We start from the raw sequence: 17070 nt of genomic DNA, 5'->3' as shown, positions 1-17070 counted from the left end.
AACACATTTACTTTTGGATACACAAAATTAGACATCACCAAGGGACTGATTTTTTTAGAAGTCGTTGATCATTTTCCAGCACTGAACATAAAAGCCCCTGAAAATACAGGCATGATGAATGTGTACAACTCTATATTTAGGTATCTGAATATGAAATCCCTGGCTGTGATCTCCAAACTAACTTATAAAAGCATGCAGAGCTGCTGTGGCTCAGCTCATCCTTGCTTTACTCACAACCTTTTGTGCTCTATAGCTCATTTTTGATGGCTGAATGAAGACAGACCTGTTTTATGGGAATCTTGGGAATGAAATGGCATTTTTTGCATACTTTTATTATTATTAACTTTATTTAAAGCTGAATAGAGCTCTGGAGCTTTTGGCCTCCACAACTACAATAAAATGCTTACGCAATAAAATAGTTTTACTCTTTGCTCATGACTTCGGGTTTTCAGCATAGTGTTTGGAGAGGAGCTATTTATGGACTACCAAATAAGGTGCTGGAGAAAGGAGTTTAAAGCATGTCCTTGAGCTGTTCAGGGAAGCTTTGCTAAGTGGGAACAAAAACTTGTGTCCACACTAGTGCCTACCAAGGCTGCCAAGGAAGGATGCCTGGTTTGCAACTGCCTACATGCTACAGTGGATTCATCCCCCAGGCAAGGGATGGCTCAGGTCCTTACCTTGTTGCTGTCCTCTAAGGGAAGGAAGTGTCAAAAAGCTTTACACTGTGATTTTAATTGGGAAGGTTTCTACACAGAGGATGTGAATGAGCATCCCATGAGGGAAAAGCCCAATCTAAACAGAGCCATGCCATTATTTCATCATACTGGAGTAACATACAGTGATGTTGAAAGTACAAATCTCTTTTAAACATAGCACAATTTGTAGAAGAGAACGTTGCTTCTGGAAAGGGGCTGTCATTGACTTGCTCAGCTGCAGGATGAGTCCAGTAGGCTACTGTTGCTGCCTGCAGATGGGGGAACACTGGGGACGAAAAGATACAGCCACTGAAAGGATGGGGCCAGCCCACAAACTGGCATGTGTAGCAGGTAGATGCTGAGGTTTTGCTATAAGCCCTCCAAATTATTCACAGAGCAAATGCTTTGCTATTTAGCCAAGAAAGAAACCAGCATCTGTAGGGGATGGCACCATCTGGGCTGTGTGACAGCAAGGGACATAACTTAGTGACATGGCTGTCTTCTCTGGTCTCTGTTCTCTGCTCTTGAGCTTCTAACTCTACCTCGAGTAACACAATTCCAAACATTCAGCATTTCTAGACATGCTTGTTCTTAAACAAATGTAAATCCTATACTATCTGTATAACGAGGAAAAGCATCATCCTCATCAAAACAAAATAAATCAGTATCTCACTGCAGTGCAGCAACCTGAACTCTTAGACAGTTCATATTTTGCTGTTTTATCTGATTCTTTGTAGCTCAGTGGGAATTCATTGCTCAAAAGCTAGGCTCTTGCCTTTGGAGTTCTCCCACGGTGCCTTATAAACACACTTCCACCTCAAACTTCTCTGCACCTGAATGAGTATGTGTGCACAGAAAGTGGTTTTCCAGACCCCAAATCATGCTGTGAATCTGAGAGGAAAGGGGTTCTGTGGGGAGCATCACTTACGGCGATTTGAGATTATTTTTACCAGCAAAGGCACCCTTCCTTCCTGAGTGGGAGGTAAAGAGCAAAGAAAAGGCTTTGAGTCTTTGCTCCCTTCCTACAAGCCCAAGAGGTGTCTTGGACTTACATGATATCCAGAAATCCTGCCAGGGTGAAGATCAGTGGCTGGAGGAACAGCTTTCCTGACACTGTAGAGAAGACGTTTGCTGCATGACATTATATAAACTTTAAAATAATGAAGTGTGAGATCTTTGCTTTGTTTGTGTGCTTCCATGGGGCATTGTGTGCTCCCTGTGGACAGGAACAGCATTGCCCAGTTCCCTGCCACATGCTTGCAGCCGACAACATTCATGAGAGTTTTCCATATTTCCTACCTTACACTAAACTGAATTTCTCTCCTGCCAAACACAGCAGTGAAATCTAGTTTCTATCTGTCACGGATCAGACAAAGGTGGAAAGAAGGCTCACTGCTTTTTCCCCAAGAGCACCCGAGCTGCTCTGCACTTCAGTTGCTGACCAGTGACCGACAGACCGGTCACTTTGTCTTCAGAGCTGTCAAGTGCTTGCCTGGTGCCGTCTCGTCAGTGATTCAATCATGTCAAGATGAGGAAGGACGTGGTTTCTAAACCTTGAATGCCCTTCGTTCTCAGAATGCTCTGCCATGCAGCGTGGGCTCTTCAGTCGTCTCCTGGATGAAATGATCTCATTAGGTGATTTCAAAGAGCTTGATGGAGTGTGGCCACCTGCTTTCTCAGAAAGAGTGTCTCATCAGCTTTCCTGGAACTGACAAAGCACATGCGAGAGTGGTATCTGCTCACTGAAAACCTTACTTTAAAGATGTAGTGCCAAGATTTTTTTGTCAAAGCAAGAGTGAAACAGAGCAGCCCTCTGTCTCCTGCTCCTTCTCTCTTCTTCCACTTATCCCCTGTATTCCCAAGCCTTTTTGTCTCCAACATACTTCCACACTGATGAGATTTATCCATTACCATTATTTACTGCAGTATATGTAAGCAGATGTGAATGATTGATAGCAGCTTTTCAGTACCTACAGGGAGGATATAGGAAAGAAGAGGACAGACTCTTTAGCAGGGTCTGTTTTGATAGGACAAGGGGAAATGGTTTCAAACTAAAAGAAGGGAGATTTAGATTGGATGTAAGGGAGAAATATTTTACAATAAGGGTGGCGAGGCACTGGAACAGGTTGCTCAGAGAGGTGGTGGATGGTCAGACTGGACTGGGCTCTGAGCTGTAGGTGTCCCTGTTCATGCAGGGGAGTTGGACTAGGTGACTTTTAAGGGTTCCTTCCAACTCAAACAATTCTATGATTCTATGAATGGATATAAATCCCCGTGGGAAAACGCTGCCTGAGCTTTTTGATTTCTAGTGCGCAGTGTTATAGTTAAGAAAAGAAGACCTTGATCCTGAAGTAAAACTGTGCCTGGGGAGTTTTACTGACTCAGTGACAGCGGGTTAACAGAAACAACCACAAAATTATAGAATACCCTGAGTTGGAAGGGACCCACAAGCATCACAGAATCACAGAACCACAGAACGGAGGGCTGTCTGCCTCTGGTAAGTCAGACCACAGTTTTGATCATCTTTTTTCTCATGGGAGTGTATCCTGTCTCCAGAGGTGGGTGATGTTACCAGCTGGATTTATACAACCCATTACAGAGTTACCTGATCCGGCTGGAAATGGGTGCCTGCGAGGTTTTGCATTTCACTGCCAGCCTCTCCTTTTCCTCCTGGTCTGTAAACAAGCAGCACTGGAGGCATAACTGCACCAACATATTGAGGGGCTGCCTGCTATCTTTTAATAAACATCAGAGACTATTTGCTTGGCTTATAAAAGAAAAGATTTTTTTCACCACAGACACTACAAACTGAACCCATGTGTTTGAAAGCTGGGCTGCTTTCCTGTGCTGTGTGTGCATCAGTAGCTGAGAATCAGAAGGCAGCATTTATTTTTTCCAATGATGCAAAGAGCAGATGGACTCTGCAGTGCTTCTCTTGTAGCGTTGGCTTTGTGGGGCTATCATTTTTATTTATTATGTATTTTTTGTGAGATATATGTCTGGGTAAAGCAGGAGAGGGCATATATTGCAGGAAGAAAATGCCATTTCATGAGGTTTTTATCTTAGTATACTTTTTTTAAAATTACTGTTGGCTTAATCCTTGATATTGCTTTCACTTGGAGCCAGACAGATTATGGAAAAAATGCAATCTCACAAGATAGCTTTTTAAAACTTACCTAGAGCTCTCATATGAAAGTATCCTTCTCTCATAGCATCCCAAGCTTTGCCTTTTTGTCTCCTTCTGTGATCTTCAGGATGATTATTATTTAATTAATGATATTTACAATGTGTCAGCAGTTAAGAGTTGCTTCAGTTCTGCAGGTGATCTTTGTACACCTGTAGTCATGGAGGAAAATATCTGTGTTACCATGATCCATTGGAAATGATGTAAAATGCTGTTTCCCTTTGTGTTGCGCTGGGAATGCAGTGCTGGCTCCTTTCTGCTTGTGCTCAGCAGAGAAGGGCTCAGTGGACCCAGTGGTCTGGAGAAGAGGAGGCTCAGGGGAATCCTTATTGCTCTCTACAAGTGTTTGAAAGGAGGTTGTGGCAAGGTGGGGGTTGGCCTCTTCTCACAGGTAATAACAATAGAATGAGAGGGAACGGCCTCAAGTTGCACCATGGGAGATTCAGGTTGGTTATTAGGAAAAACTCCAAAAGAGTGGTTGGGCACTGGAACAGGCTGCCCAGGGAGTCACTATTCCTGGTGGTGCTTAAGGAATGCGTAGATGTGATACTAAGGAACATGGTTTAGTGGACAACATTGGTAAATGGTTGGACCAGATGATCTGAGAGGTCTTTTCCAACCTTAATGATTCTGTGATTCCATGATGACATTTCTTGCAAGCAAGTCAGGCTGGTATTTCACATGAGTTGGTGAGTGGGGATCCATCTCCTAAAAACCATGGCTGCCCACTGGCTCACACTGCATAAAAGTGGGCTTTCATGCAGAGCCATGGTGACCTCCAACTATCCACTGCTTTGAATGCAACTGATGAGGATTAATTGATTCATCTTGGGCCATCAGGCCCCAGGAAACATTATTTTCTTCAGTCAGACTTAGTAATGGTGAGCCTTTAAGAGTGGCTCTTCCCAAAAAGAGGGCCCTGCTGAGTGAGCCATTAGTCATCCTTATCTGGGAGAGAGGAGGCGGCAGCTCTTACGGCTTCTTTATCGCTGCAGTGTGAATTCTCTGGGAACGATGGGACTGTGGGGAGGCTGTACTGAGTCCTACTGCCTGCAGCAGAGCAGAGGGCAGGCTGCCTGCTTTGAAAGTGCCAGCTCCATGCTCTCCACAGAGAAATCGTTCTTCTATTCATCAAAGAATATGTTTATTTTTCAGAGGTAATGATTAACAACTGCTGCCCTTCCCCTACCCCCACCCCGTACTTTTCTGATGACGTCTGACACATTTTATTTTGGCAAATAACTGGAGCTCAGTGCTTCCCCTGACGGATAGTCCGGTTCTGTGTCCAAGAGCTTTGAAGCAGGCTCTGGATGTCTGGCTTAGGTGTGATGCTTCTTGTCTGTGGAAATCCCAGAATAGGTTTTGAAGAATAGCACTTCCTTTAAGGTTTTAATGTGGTTTCTCCCATTCTTTCCAAATTTGACTATGCCATGGCTGCTCTACTGTGGTGACGAGGACATTGATAGAAGAAGAGGAAATGGTTCAAACTAAAAGAGATTTAGATTGGGTATAAGGCAGAAGGCTTTTACCACAAGAGTGGTGTGGCACTGGCACAGGTTGCCCAGAGAGGTGGTGGATATCCCATCATTGGAGACACCCAAGGTCCAGCTAGACGGGTCTCTGAGCATCTGATGTAGCTGAAGGCATCCCTGTTCATTGCTGGGGAGTTGGACTAGATGACCTTTAAGTGTCCCTTCCAACTCAAACCATTCTATAATTTGATGATTCTGTGATTTCTTGAGAAGGTATTGAATGTGCTTCACAAATGCACAATCCAGTGCTAGGGCTGTGCTGAACTGGGCTGATCAGAACAGGTGTTCTGCGTGGGAATGTGAGAACATCAGTCTGTGCCTTCTCCCTTTGAACTTGACATATCTTCAGGAAGAAGGAACAGACTTGCTCCAAACCTCTCTTCACAGAAGTCACAATGTCATCCTGCATTTCTGTGCAGATCTTTTCCTCCAAACAAGATTTTGAGCTAGGTGTGTGCTCTATGGGCTTCTTCACTGGAATTTCCTATCAATTAGTAAAATACCTGCCCTCCAGCAAATCTGGCAGTTATCTGCCTATCCAAAGCACCTGTATTTCTGCCAAACCGTCCATCTTGTATCTCCTTTGCATAACGCACTCTATTACAGTGCATGTTTAATACAGCATCATTGTCTGGGAGATGACATTAGCCTTTTACCTTGACAGGCGTTTGACAGTATCTCACCACCTTTCCCATTATTTCCCCATGACAAGTTCTATTCGTAATGAGGCTGAGAATAGGGGCTGCTTTGCACTTATCACGGAGGTTGTCACAAGCACACTCACCCCTGGAAAGGATCCTCAGTGCGCGGTTGGTGTGGCTGTCACAGCAGAGCCTCTCCAGGATTACTTCTCTCTAATGATCAGCAGAGCCCCGCGGGGCCACAGGGGATGCAGCTTAGCAAGGCAGCGAGCTCTCTGCAGGATGAGTGGCTGCTCTGTTGTTTTCATTATCAGTAGTATTCACACAGGCGTTCATGACTTCATTTTTTTCCTTATCTGTGATCTGCTGTCCTTTTAGCTAGAACCCTTATGTGATAAAAGAGTGCTCCCCGGTTGATAACTTTTGAGAGAGAGACATGTATTAGCTTACAAAATATGTACATTACCAACCAAAAGTAAAAATAGCATTAAATTTAGTATCAGTCTTGCTTTTAAAACAAATTCTTAGCCAAGAAGTGCTTGCAGTTTCAGTTTTAGAAATGTTCTGTTTCTTCTTCTATCAACAGAAACTGACCTTGTCGGGGACATCCACTGAGGATGATAACACTGCCAGGTGCTGAAATCAACAGCCGTTTCCTAAGGGTGTCCTCCTCCACATTTGTCTTCCAGCAGAAGAAAAACAGAAAAAATGCAAAAAACCAGAATATTTTCCCCAGTACCGAAAGCCTCCTAATTCAGAATACACCATCTTGTTTATGCTACAGAGATTGTAATTTTCTTTACAATGCCAAAACTTGTGAATATCTGATGACATGAAATTTGGCTTGATGATATGCTGCTGGCTGAAGCCGTATATGAAATGGCTCTCTCAGCTTCTCAGTCATGTATTAAAACAGGACAAAAACCCTAGGGGAAAATGTATGTATGCTTTTCTCAGAATTCAGTTAGATATGAAAGTGCTAAAACAATACCTTTTTTGCTCACATTTGTCTATAAATTTAGGATGATTTCCCTTTTTAATGGCAAAGCAGATCAGTGTCACCACGGTGACAGGTAGCTAAGGCTGATAGCTGATGTGATAATGTTTGTCAAAGAAACGGCAGCAGAAAGCAGCAGTCCCTCTGCCAACAAATGTTTTCTATCAGCCCTGAAGGTATCTGACGCCCAGCCACAAAATGGGGACAGTTATGCAAGAACAACTCGACTTCATCACGGGCGATGCTTGTGTATGCAAATACTGGTGTAATGAATCCAATTAGGTTTCTCTGCGTGCAGGAATATGCCAAACTAGCTGCATCTGATCAGGCTGGTTGAGGGCTGGGTACATATAAGGTCCCCCACCAGTAGAGCCCAGCATGGACACAGCATGGACACCTGGAGCCAAGAGCAGGCAAGGTAAATGTACAGAGGGATGGCATGATGGCAAACCTGGGTAGTGGGGATAAATAGCAGGATTATCCATTTTGTATCTTCAAGCAGCTCATTTTCACTTTTCCTAAGGTTAGTTATTGCTTTCTCTTGGGACAAGTAATGACAGAAATCCTCTGTCTGTTTTTTTGGGTGTTTTCAGTGTATGCCCTAAGCACAGCAGTGAACAGACGCTGCCATGCACAGAGGCTGGGTGGGAGCCGCTTGTGCAGCCACTGTCAATGAAACACTTCCACACTTAATGAAGGAGTGGTGTCATTTATTAGAGCAATTTTACTTTAGGGCCTCCTGAATATTCATGGCATGCTGGTTCCTGCTGATCGATGTTTCTGTTGACTCATTGAATCAGCCGATCTTGTGAAGAGTTTAAATTGGCCCCAACACTGACAGAAACCAGCCTCAGATTGCCTAATAATCGTAAGGATTTCTGTATAATATGTTTATGCTCCTTTTTTTTTTTTGTCTCCCAAGCTTGGATTCACCCAATTCATATGCTTAATGCAACACCTCCCAGTGCACACAGGAACAATGTCCCGGCTTTCCTGCACCCATCACAGGTTCCCACACTATCAAGAAGTCTTCTGGAAGTCCAATCCAGATACTGACCTGATGACTGTTCTCAGAGACCTGTGATCATCCTTCATACAGTTAAATTGCCTTTCTATACTTTGCACAACACATTCTTCTATCAGCTTTCCTACTCCCATGATGCAATTTTCTAATGGTTTAATTGTTTTATCCATATGCTAAGCATGTACCGAGCAGGGTCCTCTCATTAGCAGCTGCTGACCTGTATACCAGAGCTGTCAGGAAAGAAGCCCAGGGAGTGCGCTGCAAAGAAGTGATGCACTTACTGTTGTTGTCTGAAAGGAATTTTACATTTAATCTTGAACACTTGATAAAAGGAGCAGAAAAAGGACAAAGCAATACTGCTAAGGTGAAAGACTTTCTATAAGACTTCAATAGTAAACTTGTGATAACAGACACAAGAGTGGGAATTATAGCGGAAAGCTGTCAATCCTGCCTGAAAGATCACTCAGTGATAAGGAAGCCAGTTCTCTCTTACTAAAATTTACCTGAGCTCTACAGAAGCCTCCAGGCTATCTACAGTTAGGAATCTTCCCTTGAACATGAGCTCAGATAGAGGTTGAGCTCTTCTTTTATTATCTTATCTCTATTAAGAAATGATCCCTATCTTTTAAGGCCAGCAGATACACCTCCTTGCTGTTTGCAGTCCGGATTTTTTTCTGTTTATCCCACAGATAGGCACTTCATGGATCATCTCTCACTCCTTGCCTACAGTGCTTTCCTGTTACTTTATTTCCTATCAGCTCTCATAAGTATAGTTGAAGTTGGAAAGAGACGTGGTAACATTTAACTTTCTCTGGTTTACAGTATTTCTACTGTTTCTAGTTAGTCTAATGGTATTTAACATTCCCACCATAAGAGTTAAGATTATTTAGGAAGTGTATACTGCAATATGTGTATTGCATGTCTTCTAATGTAGATATGTATGTCTTCCCCCTTAGGTATTTCCTAGTGCTCTTGCTGTGCTCAAGACTACCACAGTTGTCTTGTCTAGACCTCTGTAAGCAATTTGAGAGAGCACAAACAGGCATCACGTCAAGCAGCTTACCTATCATACTTTTCATACTTTCAAGCACGTCACTGCTTCATTTGTACAGATACAGTAATAAGACTTGACAATTTCAGGGCTGTGGGATATCACTATTGCCTGAAACGTAACCTTGATCAACATCACCCAGTACTCAAAGTCTTCACCAGGAGAAGTTACGCTGTCACTAGTTAGCTTTCTTTACCTAGTGACCTTGTCTGCTGAAGAAGGTATTCATTTGAGTGGGAGGCACACAAGTTGTGACAAATCTTCAGGTTTGTCTTTTAGCACCATCTTCTCCCCAGAAAAGTGGAGAAATGACAGCAAGAAAAGCAGATTATCCTCATAAAGTGAAGTTTGCAATTTAATACGCAGTTGCTATTGCATACTGAGAGTTTATAATAGAAGTTTTTAATTGGAATTCATAAATTGCTCGTGGACAGGTTACCAAAAGATCACTTATCATCATTCCACCTGTATAAATGACTGACAAGGTACATGAACATTTGGCGTAAGACATAAAACTCAATCTTATATCCCTTTTATCAGGCTTGGCAACACAATCTGACAATGTTCCACAGAAAATCAATAACAATAATAGCTGTCTCATTAGTGGCCTTCATAATGTTGCTGATTTGGCTTCTTTTGTGGGGCCAACCATAGGCTAGATTGTTTTTCTTCTTTTACAGGGACTCTCTAGAGATCTAGATATATCAGAGATGAGCTAATTGTCCAAATTACTATTAGAAGAGTTCTTTAAAAGAAGTCCCAGCCTACTTTATGAAGATCTGCCCTAATCTTCAGGGTCTAGTTTTGTAGCTCAGCATCTGTTTTCCTGCAGGAATAATTTTCTGTCTAGAACCTGACATTGAATTCTCTTGATCTTTTTCTAGGAAAATGATAATAAAATGAAGAATAATTTTTCTATTTGGTTTGCAAGAGATCCACTCAGCACCATTAGCTAAGTCTTCTTACAAACTAACAAAGAGCAAACCAACCCTTTCTGCCCCACTGGGCCAGGAGGTGAAGCTTCCAGGTAGGGCTGTGCACCCGCAGCTTTGCTGTCATCCCAGTTCCTTCAGGGGCCTTTCCTGCACCTGGTGCTGTGGATGCTGTGTCCTGTCACCAGCCATGGTCAGCACCTCCTTGCCCTGGCACACAAGATCCTTGGGAGATTTTGCTTAGCAGAAGTGTTTGAGCCATGGAACATGAAACAGACGTCACGATTATACCTGAAATCTTCCAGGGTTAGAGGTTATATCCATTAGGATGTGAGTTGGAGCTACACCTTTATTTTTATTTCTTCCTTGCGAATGTTTATGAAGCACCTGAAAGCGCTGGAGAGTTGTAATCAACATACAGGCTATAGAGCTTGTCACACTCTGAGGACAGCCAGCAATGCCAAAGGAGGACACTGCGAAAGCAGCAGAGCAGCGATGGGCCCACTGTGGGCAGGAGGTCAGATCCATGTTGCTGCTGTTGGGCAGGGCACACCTTCCTGCACATGGCCTGCTCCTGGTGGGAGAGATGACCAAGCCATGGGCTTTGGGTGCATGCTGGTTTCACATGATGGGTTCTCATACCTCCTCCTCAGAGGAAGACGGGGAAAAATAGAATGGAAAAAAGAAAGGCTCAGGGTTTGAAATAAGCACCATTTAAATAAGGTGTGAGGAGTGGGGGAGAGGGTTGAAGGAGGGAAGAGAAAGAGAAAAATGAGCAAAGACGTGTGGAAGCAGAGAGAAAACAGTTATTCTGTATTTCTCATCTGCAAGCAGAACCTCAATACACATAGCAGTTGAATAGGAGGACAGATGTTTTAACATTAATAACATTCCCCTTTACCAGCTTTTACTGCATAGTGTGCATTCCTCAGAGTATGGAATATCCCTCAGGTTGGTTTAGATCGGCTGCCTTGGTGATGTCCCCTCCACTGCTCTTGCCCACCCACAGCCTCCTGGCACTGGGAGTGCTGGAGAGAGCCTTGATGCTGTGCCAGCACTGCTCAGCAATAGACAAAACATTGGTGCAGTATCTTGTACCGTTCCAGCTACAAGAGCAGAGCACAGCACTGTATGGGCTGCTGTGGGGAAAGTGAACTCCATCCCAGCCAGACCCAGTGCAGAGAACTGACAGGCAGAAGTGTCGTCATGCATGGGAAGTGCGAAGAAAATCACTTGAGGTTTTTCAGGATCTTCTCGTTGCTCTTTCAGCCTTCCCATGGGATAACAACAAAATAGAAACTTCTCATTGCATTAGGAACATGTCTTTACCAGTTTGTATACACTGTCTCAAAAGAGCAGCAATTACTCCATTAAGTCAACCATTCCAAATAGCTGGTTCTGACAAAAAGATTTCCAAGGAATATTAGGCTATGTTATAGTTTCCCAGCTATGAGTCAAGAGCATAACTTTCAAGCTACTGATAAAGGAGGACTCTGAGAGGCTGCGCTCTCCTTTCCCCAGTAGCTCTCAGAAGAGGAAGCCAAAGAGGTTTCCAGAACGAATGAATGCAGTAACATTGCACATTCTGTTTGCCTCCATACCTTCTGTTCATAGCTATTTTTTAAGGAACATGGAGTCTTCTGCAAGGGCAACAAGGTTAGAGGAGATGGGAAGTTCCTGGGAGGGTTGTGGAGAACCAGAACACCTGATGGCTGCATCAGTCTCCTTTCTTTCTTTAGTAGATGCTATGGTATACCACTGATAATTGATTTTCCTGTCCTGTCCTTGGGAAGAAAAAAGAGAAAACCAGCTTACCTGGGGTAGAAATAGGGGACAGGGCATTGTAATGGGACACCGTGGTTGCAACGTAGTGAATATGAGTAACCAGGGAAGGAATGATGGTGTGGTTTACACCTTACAGACCAGGCTGTAACTCGTAAGGTATTTTCATATCCTTCAGTGCAAAAGGGCCAGAGAAAAGTGGCACCCAGACAATAATACAGATGATGAAAATGATTAAGAAGGTAAGACACATAGTTTCAGTAATATCTCATAACAATAACAACCTCCATTTCATTCTAATACTTCTTTGGCTCATCTTGCTGTTTTATTTTTAAACATTATTCAGAGAGAATTTAAAGAGCTTGCTGACAAATTCACTGCCTTCTATTTCAGGAGAGCCTTGAGAGATGCTGCTAATGAAGACAAATGAAGGAAAAGGAACTTGACCCCAGAGTATGAAATTTTGCTCATTAAGAAGTGCTTCCAATTGGCTGATTGATATTATTTTTATGTAGATGGGGTAATTAATGACAAAAAGTAATGCAGCAGGATATGAGTTGTGCAGAATGCACTTCAGTTAATCTACCTTTTATTATGTCTTGGTTTATTTATGCACGCTACATTTGTTATGCTACTGCCTGTTGCGGTTCCCACCTTCATTTGGAATTTCCTTCACTTGTTTTCTTCATTCTTTATGCTATTCTGGGATTTCTTTCTTTCTTTTTTTTTTTTATTTAATGTTTCTGCATGTAATTTCCTAATCTGTTTTTAGTAATACAAGGATGCACTTTCATGGTCACAAGGAACATTTTTGCATGTGAAACATTTCTTACAATAGAAATCACCAGTGAAACAAACTATGCTTCCTTCCTACTTCATTGGACAGGCTATGGGTATTGCCAGTAAATTAACTGCTAGGAATCTCCTCTGTACACTCACTCACATGATTACTCTGTCCCAGAAGGAAATGAGAAAAATCTGAAATTCTTTACATTTTTTTGGCTATGTGGGTGGAGAAAAGAAATGCCAGAACTTTTTTAATGACACATCCTCCTGGAAGGAAGCTGTCCTGTGGTTTTAAGCCAAAGGATTTAAAACCAGTAAAATACCACCATGCTTTTGATTTAGCTTCTTGATGTGTTGAATAATGCATGCCACCAAAGAAAAAGACAGGCTAAAAATACTGAGCGATGTGAAATGACCCTTGGACTGATCCTATAAATGTTTATGCATGTGAATAATTTTACACAAGCTTACTAAGGTGATAAGAGAATATGCTCATGAAAAGTTATTGACCTGAATGTTTGTCTGGAGGATCAGACTGTTGCTATGGATATTTTTATCCAGATCTCCCAAAGAAAACTTGTGTAATCATGTTTGGTGTGTTTCTCTATCCACTTGCCTTTTGTCTTTCCCAAAACCTTTGAATCTTTTGACATAAACCTGGTACTTACTCTTGAGGTCGTACAAAGGAGCTTCTTAATATAGTGTGTGACTCATAAAATAATTGCAATTTAAGAAAAAACCACATTCTTTTGTGCAAGATGCAAAGAAGAAGATGGAAGAAAGTGCCAAAAATGGGAGCTTCCAGCTTTCTGCTACATGACAGTTTTTCATGTGTACATCTCCAAGTCAAGGGAACTGCGACTGGGCAAAGAAGGGGAAAGTGACCTCACATGCCCTGTAAGGAAGAGCATTCTGGTGAGCACTTATCAGACAGTAGCTGATGCTCTGGAAATTTCCTCTAATGACAATAACTTGTCTGCTTGCATATTCTCACAGATATTAAAAAAAGAAATAGGGAGGACCAGGTATTCCAGCAACTTTGATACACCTGGTGACTTTATTTAGAAGATGTTGAGACAAAAACTGAATGTCTGTGGTGTGGTAGTGTCGCATTCCTACTGGGAGTGAAGTGGTTCATGTATGTGTTGCCTTCAGATTACAAAAGTAACTTTTGCTATGCTAGACTGCCACATCCTGCTCCCTTCAAATACCAACATCCTTTGGAGGATGAGCATCCTCCAGGACATAAAAGTGAGATCATACCTCCTGAAGACACCTAGTGTTGATAATATGGTTTTGGCTAAATCAAATTTTAACACAGGTAGCTAGGGATAGGACAAAGGAGAATGGTCTTAAACTAAAATAAGGGAGATTTATATTAGATGTCAGGGGGAAATTTTTTGCTGAGAAGGTGGTGAGGTGCTGGAACAGGCTGCCTAGAGAGGTTGTGGGTGCCCCGACCCTGGATGTGTTCAAGGCCAGGTTGGTTGGGGCCCTGGACAGTCTGGTCTGGTGCCTAATTTAGTGGATATTCTTTCCAACCCAACCCATTCTATGATTCTAGGATTCTGGGATTCTGGGATTCTGGTATTCTATGACTGTATTCATCACTCTCCTGAACCTAGACAAGCTATTCGCTTGTTGTGAAAGTAGTGAAGTGTTTGCGCTTCACCCTAGAAATGCCTGAATTTCTCACTTTTTATAAATGAAACACATTAGGAAGAAACAACTCTTTAAAATGACTTCACACATTGGAATATCCTCAGACTGGTTCAGGTATAGGCACAGAAACTGACAATTAGGTGAGCTCATTCTTCAGCCTGTTTCAGAGAGCTAATGACTCCTCTAAAGTTCAAAATACAATACTCTAATAATGAATATTATTTACTCTGTGTGGGCTACTTTCATGAGATAACAAGAAGGTGAAGTGAAAATTCATCTTGCTGGAAATACATGATATAGCCAAAAGAAAGAAAGCTCTCACTTTCTCCAGTGAGGATTACAGAAAGGGAAAAACAGAGGATTTTGATCTTTTGGAATTTACTGCAACATGCTGGCTGTTTATCTGAAACAAGAGGAATGGTCAGCCACCTGGCAGCCTCCTGGAAGCCTGCATGTCTCCTCTGAGCAGATGGCGCACACAGAAGCTGAACACAAACACTTGTCCTTTTGTCACAGGTGCTCAAAAAATTGCTTCAAAGTACAACAGTGGACTTCTCTGTGACCACTGCCACTGCTTTCAGAGAAATAGCAGGGAGCATTTCAACATGGATACAAGACCATTCAGTACAAAGTATTTAATTTTTCATGTTGAAATAAGCCTAGCATTGATCTTTGTGTCCCAGCACCAAAACCAGTAATGAGAATAGTAATCGCTCTGGTAGACTCCTCTGTCTCTTCCAGCCTCCCTGCACCCATCTTTGCCATGCCCCTTCCCGGTTCCAGATATGACTACAGACTGGGGGAAGAACTCACTGAAAGCAGCCCTGAAGAGAAGAACCTGGGGGTCCTTGTGGATGAAGAGCTGGACAGGAGTCAACATTGGCCTGAAAGGCCAATAGTATACTGGACTGCATCAAGAGAAGGGTGGCCAGCAGGGCGTGGGAAGTGATTACACTAAGAAGGGCGACTTGTTTTCCTTCCAGTACTTGAAGGGGGAAGACTGACTTTTTGCACAGTCTGATAATGATAGGACAAGGGGGAATGGTTTTAAGCTACAAGAGGAAAGATTTAGGTTAGGAGAAATTCTTCACTCAGAGAGCGGTGAGGCACTGGCACTGCTGCTCAGAGAGCTGTGGGTGCCCCAACCCTGGAGAAGCTCTAGGCTGGGTTGGATAGGGACAGCCCTGCCCATGGTAGGGAGTGGGGATGGATGGGCTTTTAAGTTCCCTTCAAACCCAGTCATTCTCCGATTCTATGATTTCGTGATTTATGGTCTGTAACTCAAACTCATTCCATCTCTTTTGAATTAGAAATTTCATTTTACTTTTCCTCCATTTATTCTTTAATGACTATTTATGAACACTTCATGCACATTAGAGCACACATGAAAATAATAAGTTTTCTGGGATAATTACTGTGGGAAACCTTTTTGGTCATACACCCTCCAAACTGCAGGCAACTTTCTGGAATATTTATTAGACAACCTGGAAGCAGGAAAGTGTCATGGCTACTAATTACTGATCTCATTAGCAAATCGGTCTGAGGGAGGTAAAGTCCGCAGTTAAAACTCTGTGACATTTCTGACTTTTTGTCAGAAATGCTAAAATCCTTGTTGAGAATTGGCTACCGTCTCTGAGTGGGATTCGCTATCTGCCATTCGTTGTGGTGAGGAAATACCCGTACCCAAGCGGATCCTACGACATGCAAAACCCGTTATCCCGGCACAGCAGCCTGATACCTAATAGGAAAAACGCCGATTTCTCCCGGAACTGGAGCCAGTGGCACAACCGCTCTTTCTTGAAGAACTGGACGAGGTGGCGGAGCTCCCCCTAACGTTGTTTCCATTCCCTACAGCCCAGCCCGCGGCAGGTGGTGTCAGGATGGGCGCTGCCCCGGGGCCCGGCACGCTCGCACCTCTGGGCACGGTGCTCGGGGCGGTGCACCCACATCAGGAGCCCCTGTTGACTCACCCGAAGGTTTTAGCTTGGCCCTCTCCCTGTGCTGGGCCGTGTTTGAATTTAATGATCACTTCGTTACTAAGACCCCTAGAGAAAGGTCTCTGTAGCCATCAAGGTTACTAACTCTAAATAAGGAACAAACTAAAAGCCATATTTTTAACCTATCTGTAAGGATTAAGTGCGACTTCCATTTGCTGACATGCTAGAGGTCTCGTACCACCAAAGGCCTCAAGGTTATTGGCTGAGGCAAAAGAATCTTGGGGTTTTTTCTTTTTGCCCTCCTTTCATTTGAAACCTGCTTCCACAAGAAGATATAGAGAGGATGCTGCTTAGGAGGAGTAAAATCCCATGCACACACTCAAGCATCTTATTTCTTAAAGCTCAATGGACAGTTCTAAAGTGCACAAACTTTTAACAGATAAAGGTTATTTTATGAAATATTCCTGTTTCCAGGCCCCAAAGCCTGTAGAAGCCAATGTCAGACATGGCACAGAGGCATTTTAGAGGTCACTGTGGCCTGGATGTAGGGGGGTGATTTTCTGCATGAATTTTGAGACTGGGTGGGGAAACTGATGTGAATTATGTTGCCTGCTGGCAGATCTTAATCTGAAATATTGATACAAGTGAGAAATATTGCAGAGTCCTTCAAAGAAAAGCCCCAAAGAATCATAGAATCATAGAATGGCTATAAAAGGGACCATAGAAGGGACCTCAAGGATCATTGAGCTTCTACCCCTTGCCACAGGCAGGGCCACCAACCTCCCCATTTAATACTGGACCAGGCTGCCTAGGGCCCCATCCAATCTGGCCTTGAACACCTCTAGGG

The 17070-nt window shown here is 43.1% G+C and overlaps 1 long non-coding RNA gene across 1 annotated transcript; it reads left to right on the top strand.

The window, feature by feature from the left end:
• The first annotated feature begins 2918 nt into the window (after window positions 1-2918).
• LOC109368121 lies at window positions 2919-15371 on the top strand. The gene is made up of 5 exons (XR_004160072.1): window positions 2919-3192; window positions 6639-7467; window positions 7972-11712; window positions 12017-12080; window positions 12232-15371. It is a non-coding gene; the product is annotated as an uncharacterized LOC109368121 (long non-coding RNA).
• Window positions 15372-17070: the final 1699 nt, after the last annotated feature.

The sequence above is a fragment of the Meleagris gallopavo genome, chromosome 6 (genome assembly GCF_000146605.3).
Source record: "Meleagris gallopavo isolate NT-WF06-2002-E0010 breed Aviagen turkey brand Nicholas breeding stock chromosome 6, Turkey_5.1, whole genome shotgun sequence".
NCBI classification, from domain to species: domain Eukaryota; kingdom Metazoa; phylum Chordata; class Aves; order Galliformes; family Phasianidae; genus Meleagris; species Meleagris gallopavo.
This window is presented reverse-complemented; position numbering and strand designations above follow the sequence as displayed.